At 59.6% G+C, this 14,439-nt stretch overlaps 1 protein-coding gene across 4 annotated transcripts in view; it reads right to left on the bottom strand.

Annotated features, from left to right (window-relative positions):
* LOC105063440 (transcription factor Gibbin) overlaps positions 1-14,034 on the bottom strand; it is a 63,690-nt gene extending 49,656 nt beyond the window's left edge. Inside the window, exons 1-2 of one of the 4 annotated variants that reach the window (XM_074377063.1) lie at positions 13,989-14,034; positions 13,226-13,323 (exon numbers count right to left, since the gene is read on the bottom strand). The gene's annotated coding sequence lies outside the window, so the exon portion shown is untranslated. The other 3 variants (XM_074377064.1, XM_074377061.1, XM_074377062.1) reach the window with 3 other exon arrangements.
* Between the last annotated feature and the right edge of the window lie 405 nt (positions 14,035-14,439).

The following is a 14,439-nucleotide window of genomic DNA, read 5'->3' as shown; positions in this document are numbered from 1 at the left end:
TCCATCTCTCAGCAACAAGATTCCTGGTGAGCAGGCTGCGGGGCTTGGCAGGGCGCCTGCCGGAGACCCGCCCTCACCCGCCAGGACTCCTGGGTCCCCAGGGCCAGGCAGCAGTGGGTTCCCTGGGGAGCTAGGAGGGCCCCAGAACTTCAGGCTGTGGCTGCCTGGGCCTGTGGGAAAGCCAGACCCTTCCAGGCTCCCACCCCTCCAACCAAAGACGGCCCCTCAGCCCCCTAGGCAAACTGCCACTCTTCTGGCCTCCCCCTAGCCTCAACTTTTGCTTCAGAAAGCCATCACAGACCTGCCACCCATCACCACCCACTCCTGCCTGAAACTCGGCACATGCCCAGCCTGGGTTCAAGACCTCACCTCTCGGTCTCAGGGCTCCCAAGGCCAGGGCTGTGCTTCTTATTTCAGAATGGGGCTTCTGAAGACAGGGCCATGTGTCCCACAGCTGTGAAATCCCTCTCAGTATTAACACTCCTTCCTGACCGAGCAGACAGGCACCAGGAGAGGACTTCAAACTCAAGGCTGGGGAAACTGAGGCAGTGAAGCCCTTCGCCTTACCACCACTGAGAATCAGGCCAAATCCAGCAGTCTAGACATGCAAATTCTTAATCCTGCCCTATATCAAAGGCTGCAACTCCTTCCCCATAGTGGGTGCAATTTCAGGAGGGAGGGAGCATCAGTTCGAGGGAGAGGGGAATGGGCAGGTGGACTCCCTCAACCCCCAGCCTTGGATGAGTCGCTGAGAGCAGGTTTGGTAAGAAGGTCAAGGAGAAGAGAACTGAGATGCTCCAAGATTTATGAGCCTAATTCTTCTCCCTTAGATTCCCCTCCAAGCCCCCTAGCCCTAGCCTGGTCCCTCCAGGGTCATGCTGTGGCCCCAGGCCAATGTCAAGGCCCTAACCCATCCATCAGCTGTTGCCAGGGGGTTTCCACCACAATGGGTTCAAAGGAGGAGCTCAACTGACACTAGGGACCCAGATTAATGGGGAGGGGCATGGCCCTAAAGAGGCAGCCAATAGCCCCCTGAACTCTCCCAGGAACTAGGGGCTCACAACCTCCAGGGCAGAAGCTAGGCTGGTGGGTGGGGCCCAGGAGGAGGTGACCTCCCAGCCCTGGCACCACACCTAGCCCCACCCTTTCAACAGGCCAAGAGACCTGGGATCCCGTGGGGCCCTACAGCTCCCAGGGTGTGTGACCTTGGGTGGTTGCTGCTTGTCTCCAGGCCTCAGCCTCCCCACCACTCAATGCAGGAAGTGGTTCAGATATCTCAGGTGTCCCCCTCTTTAGTTCCACTCCTTCAGCACTAAGCCCTGCCCTCTCTCCAGTCCAGGAGTGTCACCTAGAATCCAGGCCAGATGGGGTAAGGCCTCGGCAGTTACCTGGAGGAGTCCCTGAAGCCACCCGAGTCAGAACTGAGGAGCCTATGGTGATTACCCCTCTACCACATATCCATTTTCCAGAAGAGTGAAACTGAGGCTCCGAGAGAAGGTCTGGGTCTGCACCAAAACCTGAGTTTTACTGGTGAGGTGGGTGGTTAAGAACATGGGCTCCGGGGACAGAGGACCTAGATTAAAATGTCAGTTGCAACAGAAACTTACTATGTGAAGTCCCTTGCCTTCTCAGTCTCAGATCCTCATCTGTAAAATGGGTAATAGTGCCTCCCTCCTATGACTGTTGAGTTGAAATGAGAAAGTGCAGGTAAAGGGCTTGGCCAGTGTGGCAAGTAGCTCAACAGCAGTAGCTACCAGGACCGTGAGTAGTATTAACACAAAGCCAAGTGGCCCGGGGGAAGGGGAGGAGGGGTCCCGACCTGGCTCATCCTCTAGCCCAGGAGGGCCAGCCAAATTCCTTGAAGCCCCCCAGCTGTCCCCCCTATTCGTTAAAGGCCTCTTATTAGTGAGCCTGGGCACCTGCCCCTCCACACGTAATAAGCCTCATTAGTATCTTAGCCCCAAGCTCTGAGCCCGGAGTCTGTGCATGTGCACACGCAGGAGGGTGGGGGGCTGTAACAGGCCACCAGCCAGGAGACAGCATCCTCGCCAACCACACCCCCTGCCTGTCATCAGCAGGGCCCGTCACCACCCAGCTTGTCACCTGCCTGCCTCGCACCCGCACCACCTGTCACCCACCCAGCTCGTCACCCACCCAGCCCATCACCTGCACCACCTGTCACCCACCCAGCCTGTCACCGGAGCTGCCTGACAGGCATCTGGGTGGGGGACAGGAGATGGGGAGGAGAAGACCACAGGGGTGTGGAGCTGGGGGCCCCAGAGACCCTGTAGGACCCCCACTTCAGCTCGGCATCCTGCAGCATCGCCATGGCAACCTCTCAGCCGCAACCACTTTCCCAAACATCCCCCGCCCCCCCCAGGCCCTGCTCTTAGCTGAGCTGAGGCTGAGAAGAGCCCTGAGTGACAGCAGAATGGGGCGGAAGGAGGTGTTCATCTGCTGGCTGGCCTTGGCCATCCTGCCCTCTCTGGACTCGGTTACTCCATCTGCAAAATGGAGGGGCTGGAATGGGGGAGGCCCTTGGAGAGCAGGCCATCCCTCTCCAGCCTGGACTTGTGGAGCCAGAGGCCAGTTAACTTGTGAAGGCTGGGGGAGTGGGAGAGTACAAAAGGACAGGGGGTTCTGGGTTCTTCCGCATTCCTCTGCCCCTGGCCTAGCCCAGAGAGGCCGGGCCTCTGGCCCAAGCTCACACAGCAAAAGAAGAGGAGCAGGCTGGAAGGGAGAGGGGCTCTGCCACAGGACTGCCAGCTGGAGTTGCCACACTGGGTGACCCAAGGTGACCGGGGGCTGAGTTGGCCCCCACCTCCAAGCTGCATTATTTATAAAACCCAGAGCTTGGAGCTGAGCAACAGCTGCGGCACTGCCCCTCCAGGGGGCACATGCCACGGTGGAATGGTGGTGCCTCCTCAGGGGACCCCCTGGAGTCCCTGGCTCCCTCCACAGCTGGCTGGGGCAGGGGCTGAGGTGGGAGAGGAGCAGCAGCGCCATCCTTCCCCTCCCTGCCCCCTCTCCTCGCCACTCCTCCAGGCAGGCGGCGATAGGATTACTTCTGCATGACTGCCCGCTCCACAGGGTTCCAGAGACCCTCCTGCCTGCAGCAATCTTTAAAATTCCTCCAGCCCAACCCCGCTCCCTTTCTCCCTACAGTGACTGCTCCAGCTTCTACTGCAGTGTGCCTGAGGCTGCCACCACCCAGCAGGCTGGGGCCTGGGTCCCTGGCGCCATGGGCAAAGGTGGACCCATCCCCAGGGTGGAGCCTGGTGTCCTACCGAACCCTCTGAGGCCCAGGCTCTGGTCCCTGGTGCTGGTCCAGCCCAGAGAGCGCAGCTCAAGCTGGGGTCAGGCATGCCAAGGTCGATGGGCACATACATGCAAACACAACTGGTGGGTCTTGGCGTACCTGCCCGCGACCTCTGCTGCCAAAACCAGAATGCCCCCACCTCTGCTCTCACTGCCCACTCCCTACCTTACCATCCCTGTTACCCCTGGGGTGGGCAGACAGCTGGGCCCAGCCAGCGCCTGTGGCTCCCCAGGGCACATGAAGCAGGCAGGAGATCGATTCACTGAATTTTTTAAGGCTCTAATGGAGCCTGCATCCTAAGACTTGTTGGGGCCTGGGACACAGGCGGTATCTCAGGGACCCCTCCCTCAGCATAGCAGTTGCTTCCTCTTTCAGGTCTTGGGCGCCAGGGGGATTTTTCTATGAGCCTACCCCCAACAAGAGAAGAGGCACGAAGGGCCCTTGGCAAAGAGATGGGATTGGGGGGCTGTGAGCAATACCCAGAGCCCCCCCCCCAATCTCCCCAGCCCTGATGCAGGCAGAAGCAGCTCAGCCTCTAAATCACTCCCCTCATGCTGCCCTCTGAGGCGGATTCTGTGCATCTGTAATTAGGGGGTGGAACAGATGGTGGAGATTCCGTTTAAAATCATGCATCTAGTAAAGTAACCTTCACTGTCGGAACTGACTCCCAGGGAGACCAAGCCCCAAGCCCAGATCTGGGGTGGAGGGGGAGCATGTCAAGCTAGCACCTTCCCCATCTTTTCCCCTGAAGCCCCAGGCCCAATGTCCCCCTCAGGTGAGCCATGGAGGAGGAGGATTTGGTAAACACCTGAGAAAGCACAGGCTGGGGGTTAATCCCCCTGCCAAGCACCCCCTGCTCCCCCTCCCCCACCATACATGCCAGAGCCAGGGAAGGCTGGGTACTCCAAGTTCTTGGCTGAGAGATCAGGGTGACCAGGTGCCAAGAGCCCCCAAAGAGGCCCCAAACCCCCAAAGCCCAGGCCAGGGTGCCCAGAGCACGGGGTCTTGGGTGGGGCAGCTTTGAACCAGATATAGAGCCTCACTGTCCAGGAATGAAAGGCCTGGGGCAATAAGGGGGGATGGAGATGCTTCCCCAGGCAGAGGAGGTGCTGGGAAGTGGGGGAGGACTGGACAGCAGAGAAAGAGAGAAAGCACACAAGAGTGAGCCAGTGTGTGTTCAAGGCTGGGGCTATCCGGGGCGGGCGGGCCGGCCCGGAGGGCGGGGGGAGGGGGTCTGGGAGAAGGGGGCTTTGGGGGAGGAGGGCTGGGGAGAACAAGGTGGGAGAGCGGTGATGGCAAGCACTGTGGTGGGGAGGGTGTGCTGGAATGTGTGATGGTGGGAGTGAGGGCTGCAGAGTGAGGTAGGGGTGCAGGGAACAGGGCAGAGCAGCTCTGAGGGGTGACTGGGTGCAGGGTTTCGACTGAGCTGAGGTTGTGTGTTTGTGTATGTATGTGGGACTGGTGTCTGAGGCGGTGTGGGGGCTGTCCCTCGGCCCTTTGATGGCTGAGGAAAGTACTGGGGCTGGAGCCTGTTGGGGATGTATAGAGGCCTGTTTGAGGAGGTGCTGGGATCTGGGGGGGTGTGAGTGTGTGTGCGCACCTGTGTCTGGGAAGGTACGAGAAGCTAGGGGGACGCTATCCGTTCAGAGATATATTAGAACTGAAGCTATGTCTGTGTGTTTGAGAGAAATGGTGTGGCTATAGGGGGTGTTCTTGTCTGAGTGGGTGTTGTGTGTATGCGGGGGTTGTTGAGTTTGGAGAGTGGAGGGGGCTGTATCGGTGTGTTTTAGGGAGGTGCTGGGCTGTAACTGGGGAAATGTTGGGGCTCTGGGGGGAACCTGTGTATCTATAATCTGTTAGGTGCTAGGCTCTGAGAGTCTGAGCATGTGGGAGGTATTAGGGCTGTAGTGTGGTCCTGGGTATGTCCGGGGAGGTGTTGGGTTGGAGAGGAAGTTGATATGTCTGAGGATGCAGTAGAAGCTGTGTGTGTATGTTGGGGTGTTTGGGGGTCTCATGGTGGGTCATAAAAACCTGGGTTTTGGCTAAGTACTAGGGCTGGAAGTATGTGTTTGGGTGGGTAGCCATGTGGTGGTTGTGTGTTGGGGGTGGGCTGGGGCTGTGTGCAGGCAGGGCAGTTGGATGTGAGGAAGGTGGCTGGATGTGGAGAGGCTGTGTGTGGAGATTCTGGGGATGTGTGTTTAGGGGTGCTGGAGCTGTGAGTAGGAAGCAGTAGTGTATTTAGGAGGTGTGAGGGCTGCAGTTGGGTCCCTGTGCCCAGACAGGTGATGGGGCTGCAGGGTGAGGGTGGGTGCCCCTCTGAGATGAAGGGCAGTCCTGACCTTGCTCAGGGGCCCGCCTGGGGCTGTCTGCTAGAACCCCTCTGCTGGGGGGTGCCTGCCCCACCCCTAGACCCCATGTGGGGGTGTCGAGACAGGCAGTCCATCTGTCTCAGCCTGTGCCCAGGCCCGAGGAGCAGAGCCACCTCCTCGCTCCCCGGGGGGCGGCAGCAGATCCCAGCCCACCCATCTGCCTTCAGATGGTCGAGGCAGGAGCCTCCACTAAGCTGCCTGGAGGGCATCGCAGTGTTTGAAGAGGCACAGGCTGGGGGGTGGGGGGAACTGCACAGCAAACAGTCCTCAAGGAGGCTCCTTCGAAAACCACTGACGCCAGGAGAGAGGAAGAGGGAGGACGGGGTGGGTATGTCTGTCCTTGTGCATCGGTGTGGGTCAGCGCCCGACTGTGAGCCTTGGAGCCCCTTTGCATGTGTTCATGCCAATGGCCTCTGTTCAAGCGGCATCCTTGCCTTAGAAAACAGCCCTTCAACTCAGGCTACAAGCTCACAGCCCCACCCAGGCAGCTACCCTCTCCTATGTGCACCCTGCCTACACTCACACGCAAACACCCCCCCACACCTTCACACCTGCAGAACACTGCACCCTCACACACACACACCTCACCCCCAGGGTCCTAGTCCTTCATATATGTATGCCCATTACACACACTTCCACCCTGTAAAACCAGGTACAGCCACACACACCTGTCACATACATGCCTCCACACATACATACCTGACAAGGAGCTATCACACATACACCCACACATTCCACACACCTTGATCTCCCTGTCACACCCATATTCCATCTCACATGCACTCTCTCTTACACACACTGTTAACAGACACTCACCAGCCCTTATACCTATACACACGTGCGTGTTTGCATGTGCACGCGCGCGCACACACACTCTGATCAACTCTCAGTTCTTTCACACCAACCAATTTACCTGTGTCCAGGCCAGGCCCTGCAACTTCCCAGGAGGGCTCCCATTGGCTGAGAGGGCCTCCTGCCTTCCCACCCTGCCAGCTAGGTAAGAGTCAGGGGCATACCGCCTCCCCCCAATCCCCCGCCCCCGGCACCATGGCTCCCTGGCAGCCCTGATCTTCACCTCCAGAGAGCAAGAGCCCTCTCTCTGCTCTGGTGTGAGATGTAGTTGTGTGAGAGGGTCACTGTGTTATGTGTGTGTGTCAACATATCCTGAGACCCCATGACAAGGTCTGCGTGTCACTGCCTGTTGGGTAAGAAAGCCTAGGGACAAGTTCACCAGTTGTATTGTGAGACTTAGGATGAGTGTGAGAGCAGAGACTTGTATGTCATAAAGCGTGTATTTATGAGTGTGAGGCAGGGCCTTTGTGGACAGGTGTGAGCGGGGGCGGGGGGCTTTTATCCAACCTGGTGAGTGGGAAGTGTTGTGGGATATTTTCTGAGACAAGAAGTATACACAACTGGAGGAGGGGTCAGGGTTAGGAGAGGCGCCCTCCGCAACTCCCTGCCCCTACAAAAGATCAGGGAGGAGCAGGGAGGAGAGGGTGTGTGTGTGTGTGTGTGTGTGTGTGTGTGTGTGTGTGTGTGTGTGTGTGTGTGTGTGTGTGTGTGTGTGTGTGTGTGTGTTTCTCTTTTCCTTGCTCTCTTTCTCCCTGACCTCTTTAGCAGCTGGAAACTGAGCCGGGGGTGGAAGGAATGGAGACTTGGCTGGCCTGGGGGTTTCGGAAGGGAAGCAGGAGAAAACACCTTCCAGATTCTCATCAAATCCTTGTTTGTGGTTTGTAGCCTCAAGTCTCTCCTCTCTCTTCCTCTCTCTGGGTTTCCCCCTTTCTTTATCTCCTGCCTCTCCCCCTCTACCCCAGATCTCTCCTCCCATCTCAGTCACCTTGTCTCCCTCTTTGAATCTCCCTGTCTCCAAGTCTCTGTCTCTCTGTCTTTCTCTCCCCAGGCCCTTCCATTTTTCTGACTCCTCTCTCTGCCAGCACCTCTGTCTGTCCGTCTCTCCCTGTCCTGGTCCATCTGTCCGTCTCTCTCCGTCTGCCTGTGCGTGGGTGTCTCTGTCCATCTGCTCCGCCACCCATCTGTCTGGTTGTCTGTGCTAGTCCTTCTAAGGGTGCCCACTCGCTCACCAAGGCACCCTCCCCCAGGTCAGCAAAGGCCTCTCCTGGCTCAGGGGGTGTGGGGGGGTGCAAAGCTGCAGCTTCTGGAAGCTTCAGTAGCAGCTGGGCTGAGTTGGGAGTTCGGGGCCAGCCAGCTGCAGAAGCGGCCCCTCCCCTGGGCTCCCAAGCCAAGGACCCCAGAGCAGAAAGAGGAGAGAAAGCAGGGCCTCACTGCAGCTGAGTCTGTGCATGCATGTGTAAGGGGGAGGCAGGGGGGCCTCACTTTGCCCTCACGTCATTCCCCCCCAAAGCCAGGCCCTGTAGGAGAGGCAGCTTCAGTTCCCACCTTCCTCATTTTCTAGTCAATGAGGGGATGAGGGATCCAAGAGGGAAGGACCCGGAGATGCCAGGCCTTGGGTGAAGGAAGGGTTGGGAGCCATAGCTTTCTGTCAGCTGGGTGGGAGGGGGTCTTCCCCTCCCAGGCAGTCCCTGGGGGAGCCCTCCAGTTCTGGTTCCAGCTCCAGACATGAGGGGCCGCATAGGCAGTTCTCACCAGCTCCCACAGGGACCATTCCCACCTCCCAGTTTTTCCAGAGCCTCTGACCCACAGAGAATCACACAAGTGTCTCCCCTCCTCCTAACTGGAGGGTGGCTCTGGACATGTGGAGATCTTGGCCCTGTCTAGGCACTGACCATCCTGAGAGGCCCCAGGCAGTCCACATACCACTGCCAGACCAGCCCCCACCTCTGACTCTCTCTCTCTCTCATACACACACACACACACACACACACACAGCCCACCACCCCCACTCCCTAGCCTAGCAACTCAGAGGGCTCTCAGCAGGAGCCCTACCCCAGAGACTCTCACCCTACCTGGACTGGTGGCAGCCTCCAACAGGGCCCCCAGCACAAAGCCAGAAGCTTGAGAAGGTATCCCTCAACACCTCCCAGGAGGCTCTGCCCACCCCCACAACTCTCTGAGAATAGCTCACAGTCCAAATCCCACAATAGATGGGGAAACTGAGGAAGTGATGGGACAGCACAGTCATTCCTCCTGAAGTCCTGGGGTGGGATCATAATGAGGAATAGGGAAAGAAAGGGACGCTACAGAGGCAGAATCTGCCTCCTTCCTGACCTGCAGCGGGCAAAGTCCATACTGGCTGCACCCTCTGCACAGCCCTACACAGCCCAACGCTGGGCCAGGGCCAGGGCCAGGGCTGGCTCCCTCCCTCTAGAGCTCTCCTTGCCCCTGGCTGGGCCCCCTCCCTCTCCTCGCTTCTGAGCAGCCCTCCCTGCCCTCTCCCTCCCAGCTCTGGCTCTCTCATCCTCAGCTCTTGGAAGCCTGACTCACTGTTTCCCCTCCTCTCGCCCCTCCCTCCCTCTCTCCCGGCAGCGGCACCTCCCCCTCCCCTGGGGGGCTCTGGCCACAAGGGTGCCCGCCTGCTCCTCTCCCCAGGCTCTGGCCCCCCTCCGCACCCAGGAGGCCCCCTGCAGCTGTTCCAGCTCTAACTACAGAGAGGTGAGGGAAAGAACCTAGGTCCCAGGCCAGTCTCTGCCAAGTGCCTAACCTTGGGCCAGAGGCTCCCCTCTCTAGACTGGGTTTCCTCCTGTCAAACAAGGTGGGGGGGAATCCAACTGGATGATGCCCCTGGTGTCTCTAATGTTCCTAATGTTCCCCGCTTTTAAAACCCCGATGCCTCCTGCCACAGAGTGCCCACAACCTGTGGGGCACTGTACCTGCCTCAAGCCCCGCCTCCAGGTCCAAGGAAGAGCTCAGGGCTCTGTTCCCAGGCATTTGGAGAAGACAGTGGGGAGACGCTGCCCTGGGGCAGGAACATTAGTCAAGTGACCCATGGAATCCCCTGTCTCCCAGTTCTCCCTCCTTCTGTGGGAGTCCTCCTCCCTCTTCCCAGAGATACCCACTTGTCTTTCCTCCAAATACAATCCAGTAGCATTTTATCTTGGGTGAGAGACCCTCAGTGTCCGCTCATTTCGAGCTGTGGGGTGGGGAGTGGCACATGCCTAGGCCTTCTTGGTCCTCTGGATGCCATCTCCAGGGGCTCTGATCCTGGCTCTTCTCTGTCACTGTTTTCTCCCTCATCCCCTCATTACTGGCTTCTGTCACCATCTTTCCCTCTTTCCACCTTGCATGTGGCTGTCTGGGTCTCTCTCCTCCCCAACTCCCCCAGCTCTCTCCCTGGGGGGGGGGTCCATCTGCTGACATTAGCAGCAATTTTACCTTTGCTCCCTGCCCTGCGGTTCCCGGCTCCACCCCATCCTGACTCCCCTCTCCCCAGCTCTGTCCCAAGAGTCCCAGGGGACCCAGAGACAGAGCTGGGCTCCATCCCATAATAGTGAGTCTGCTTGACCTCACTAATCAGACCAGAAGCGCCTGGGCATCTGGTACGAAGGCATGGCACCCTTTGGTCTTGGGTGGCTGGCACAAGACACAGAGCTCTGTATTCCAAAACCAAAAAGAAAAAAAAAAAAAAAGAAGTTGACCTGGGGTGGGACAGAGTGGAGAGGAGGGGAAGTGAGGGGGATCAGGTTTGCCTGGAGGAAGCCCCTGTCCAATAGGGAACAGAGGCAAGAGGAGGTAGTGGTTGGAGCCAGTGCTCAAGGCTGATCTGAGAACAAGCAATATCCCTCTGGGCTCTGCCAGTTCAGAGTAGCCCACCCCCCTTAAAAAAAAAAGGTCTTCTGCCAGGAACAGTCGCCCCTCAAGCCTCCAGCATAGCCATACCAAGCAGGTGGAAATCCCATCCCTTAATCTCCTTTAGAATCCAAATCCATCCTCCCCACAATACACCTCCACTTAGCTCAGCAGGAGGTTCTAGAAGCCTCCCTGCCAAAATCTAAGCAGGTGAAATGAGGTGGGGCAAAGCCCCCCAGCTCCCAAGCTCTCTCACCAAAGGTCCCATCAAGGGCTGGGGAGCAATGCAAAATAATCCTGGAAACAATACACCTCCAAACTGAGAAGCAATGCTGTCCAACCACAGCACCTGGGGGTGCTGGGGCACTCTGCCCCCATGACCCTGTTCCAGACCCCCCAGCCCAGCAACCATAATAAACAGCAAGCTCTTTTTTTTTATGACACCAAATTTCTCCAAGCCCAACAGCTCCTTCCATCACTACCTCAGCCATAGATCACATTAAAAACTCACAGAGGGCAACTTAAATACATCACATTTGTTTCTCTCTATATTATTTCAAAAGTAACGGCATTAAAAATGGATTTTACTACAGAAAATAAATATCAGCACGTGGGCTGGGAGCCCAGGCAGGGGGAGAGAGCCCACCAGGAGAATGTCCCTGAAGGCTTGGGCACAGCTTAGCCACTGACCAAGGAGACAGCTGAGAGGCCAGACTACCCGGTGGTGGGAGGGGGATACCTGGGGAGGGGGGCAATGCCTTCCCTGCCTACCTGGCACCTGTCCCAGTGCCAGACCAAGAGGGACAAGAGTCACTGGTTTGAACCGGAATCCACTGGTCCCCCAAAGATCATGCCCTCACTGATCTTTGCTACCTTTGGAGGGTGGGAGCTCTGGGGCAAGAAGTTCACTAGTCTCTGGGGGTTATTCCAACTATTGACACAGCAGAAGAAAAAAATGAATTCAACTTACTATCCAGTTTGATTTTCCATTACTATAAAAATAAATATACATCTGCTCAAAGGAGGGAGATGGCAAGCTGCATGCACATGCCACCTGGGGGGGGGTCCCCCTACAGCTCACCACCACAACCCAGCCTGCCCCCACAAGTGGAGGGATGGGTCAAGTGTAGGGGATGGACTGACTGGTAATCTTTCATATACAGCCCCAGCTCACACAGCTACACACACTGGGCCACACGGAACAGGAACAAGCCAACAATAGAAACACCCCAAATGCTCCTGGCAGGACTCTGCCCAGGCCTGGGCACATGCCCCCGCCCCGCCGGCGGCAGCAGCGGACAAAATGTGGCCACCCTGACCCGGAGGCAAAGCTTGTCCTCACACCCTGAGCGCTGCCCAGGGAGCTGGGGCCAAGTCCCGCCTGACACCAACTGGTCCGGCGGGAAACGCCTGCCCAGCCAGACAGGCACAGGCCCCCCAAGGGTCCCTCCTTGTACTCAGGGACCAGGCTGGTGCAGCCGGGCCCTGCCTCCCAGGGTGACGCCTGGGCCCAAATTCAGCTGGCCCTGCCAGTCAGGCACTGGTGCAGAACGGAGGGCACCAGGCTCAGCCCCTCCCAGCCCAGCCCCAGGGCCCCCAAGCTAGGAGGGAGGGGGGACTCCCCACCCCTCCACATCTGGCCCTGGCCCCCAGGGTCTGCGGTAGAGAATTCCCGCCCCCGCTTCTCTCTCTCTCCCTCCTCCCTCTCTGTGCCCGCTGCCCGCCTCAGGGACAGCCCCAGCTCCCGCCTCCGGCCAGCAAGGCCCACATCCTTCCTCCCTCAGCTGGCCCCTTCGCCTGGCAAGAGGCTGGGGGGTCAGGCTGCTGGGGAACCCCTCCAGCTCCCAGCAGTCCTCATCCCCAGCCCCCAAACTCTGGGATGCTGTCCCTTTTCCTGTAGAACAGGAAACAAGGTTATTTCCTAGACTCTGAGCCAGCCCCCTGCCCCTCTGGCTCTGCCCGGGGACCCAGGACCCAGCCAGGGTAAGGCGCCCTTACCCAGAAAGCAGAGGGATTCAGCAATTCACCCCCAGCTACCGGCCCAGGGGGCTGACAGCTGTCACTCAGCACCCCACCCCCTGGGGAAGAGGGGGCCGATTCAATCAGAGCCTCAGAGGAAACGCATTGATAGGCGATTATTTATTTATTTATGCAAAAGTGAGCCGACTTTGTTCGCCAGGTAACCGGGCACGCGGCCCAACCCCTCTGGCCCCGGCCGCCCCCAAATCCCTCCTCCGCCCCACACCCCCTCCGGGTCATTAGGTCCCCGCCCCTTAACTCCCAGAGCACCATAGGAACCTTGGGATTTGGGGGTTGAAGGGGAGGGGCTCCTCCCTCCGCAGTCTCCCCCTTTCCCAGCGCCGTTCCTAAAATCCAGCCTTGTTCTCCGCTCCCACGGTCCCCCCCTCCACACCCCCCCCCCCACATTCTCAGCAAGCTGGAGAGCAAATTGCAGTTTTAAATCCAAAAACGGAGGGAGGGGGAAGGAGGAGGGGGCGCGCGGCAGCTCTGGGCGCGCACCTCGCCCCCGAGCCGGGGGAGCCGCGGGGCGGCCAGGAAACCCGAGAACCCCCCCTCCCCGCCCCCCCTTCTCGTCCACCTCCCCCTCCCCCTTCCCGGCGCTGCCTGCCAGGCTTCGAGCCGAGCCCAGCCGAGCCGCGGGCCCCGGTGGAAACAAAGACCGACCGCACCGCGGGCACCGCAGCCACCGGGTCCGGCGGACCGGACCGGGGCACGCGAAGGGGGCGCGGGGCCCCCCCGGTGCGCTGCACAAAAGAGCACGGCCGGCTGGTCCCCAGCAGGGGTCTAGTGTTAGGGAGGAGGAGCCACTCACCGGAGTGCTGGGCTACCGGCTCCGTGGGTCCGAGCCAGGCGAGGGGCTTTGGGGGGCGTCTGTCTTCCGGCGGCGGCAGCGACGCGGGCGCCCGGCTGCTGGAGAGAGGAGTCGTGGAGGAGCCCTGAGCCGCCCGCCGTTGCTGACAGCATGGCTCGCGCCTCGGCTCACATTCTCCGCCGCTAACTCCGCTGGACACGGCCCCCCGCTCCCGCGGCGCCCCCCACCTCGGTCACTCCTTTGCTCCCTGTGCCCCCCTCGCTACCCCCACCGTGCACACACTCTCACAGCCCTGGACACCCCCGCCCCCACCTCCCCAATTGCAAACCTGGGAGGGAACGCGCCCCGCGTAGTCCTCCTCCTGCTCCTCCTCCTCCGCCCTCCTCCCTCCCGCTCTCTCTGGCTGTCTGTCTGTCTCTCTGACTGTCTCTATCTTTCGCTCCCTCTGCCTTTCTCTGCTCTCAGAGCTGGGTGGGAAAAGGAAATGAGGACAGAAAGCAGACGCTGGCTTTGGGTGGTGGTAGCTGGATTCCCTCTCTCCCTCCCTCCTCCTCCTCCCCTCCCTCCTCCTGCCTTCTGCTCTCTCCGCTGTGAGCGGGGCTGAGCGCAGCCTGGCGGGTGGCTCGCTCTGCCTGCCCGCCCGCCTGTCTGTCTGTCTGGTCTGCCTCGCTCGCTCCCTCCCTCCGTCTCTCGCCCTCGCCCTGCCTGCCTGCCTCTCTCCGTCTCCGCCGCCGCCGCCGCTGCCTCTGCGAGCTCGCCTTACCTTCGCCGCTCACCATCCGGAACCCCAGGGGGGAGCACGCGCGCGGCACGCCGGGACTTGTAGTCCTCGCCGCGGCCGCTCGGCGCGCGGGGCGGGAGGGGCGGCGCCGGCTGCTCCGACGGCGCGGCCGGGACCCCGCAGGGAACCAGAGCCCTGGCCCCTCCGGCGGGGGCGCGTCCTCTTTACCTAGGGGTGCTAGTTCTCCCCAAGGATTGGGAACGTTTCCCACGTTCCTTGTCCCCCGGGGGGGTCTCTGGCTCGAACGGAGGTTGCGGGTGGGAGCGAAGAGGTAGGGTCTGAGAATGGAATGAGAGTAGAATAGGGAATCGAGGGATTAGCTAAAAGGCCTGCGACTTTCTGGGGCGTCCCAGTTAAGTGGGAGAGGAAGAGGAGGGAGGGGAGGATCAGCTTCTTGAATTTGGGGGCGTTTTCTCCTGAAAAGATTTCATGT

The sequence above is a fragment of the Camelus bactrianus genome, chromosome 13, assembly GCF_048773025.1.
Source record: "Camelus bactrianus isolate YW-2024 breed Bactrian camel chromosome 13, ASM4877302v1, whole genome shotgun sequence".
In the NCBI taxonomy this organism is placed as follows: domain Eukaryota; kingdom Metazoa; phylum Chordata; class Mammalia; order Artiodactyla; family Camelidae; genus Camelus; species Camelus bactrianus.
The sequence above is the reverse complement of the archived record's forward strand: the minus strand, read 5'-3'. Positions and strand labels throughout refer to the sequence as shown.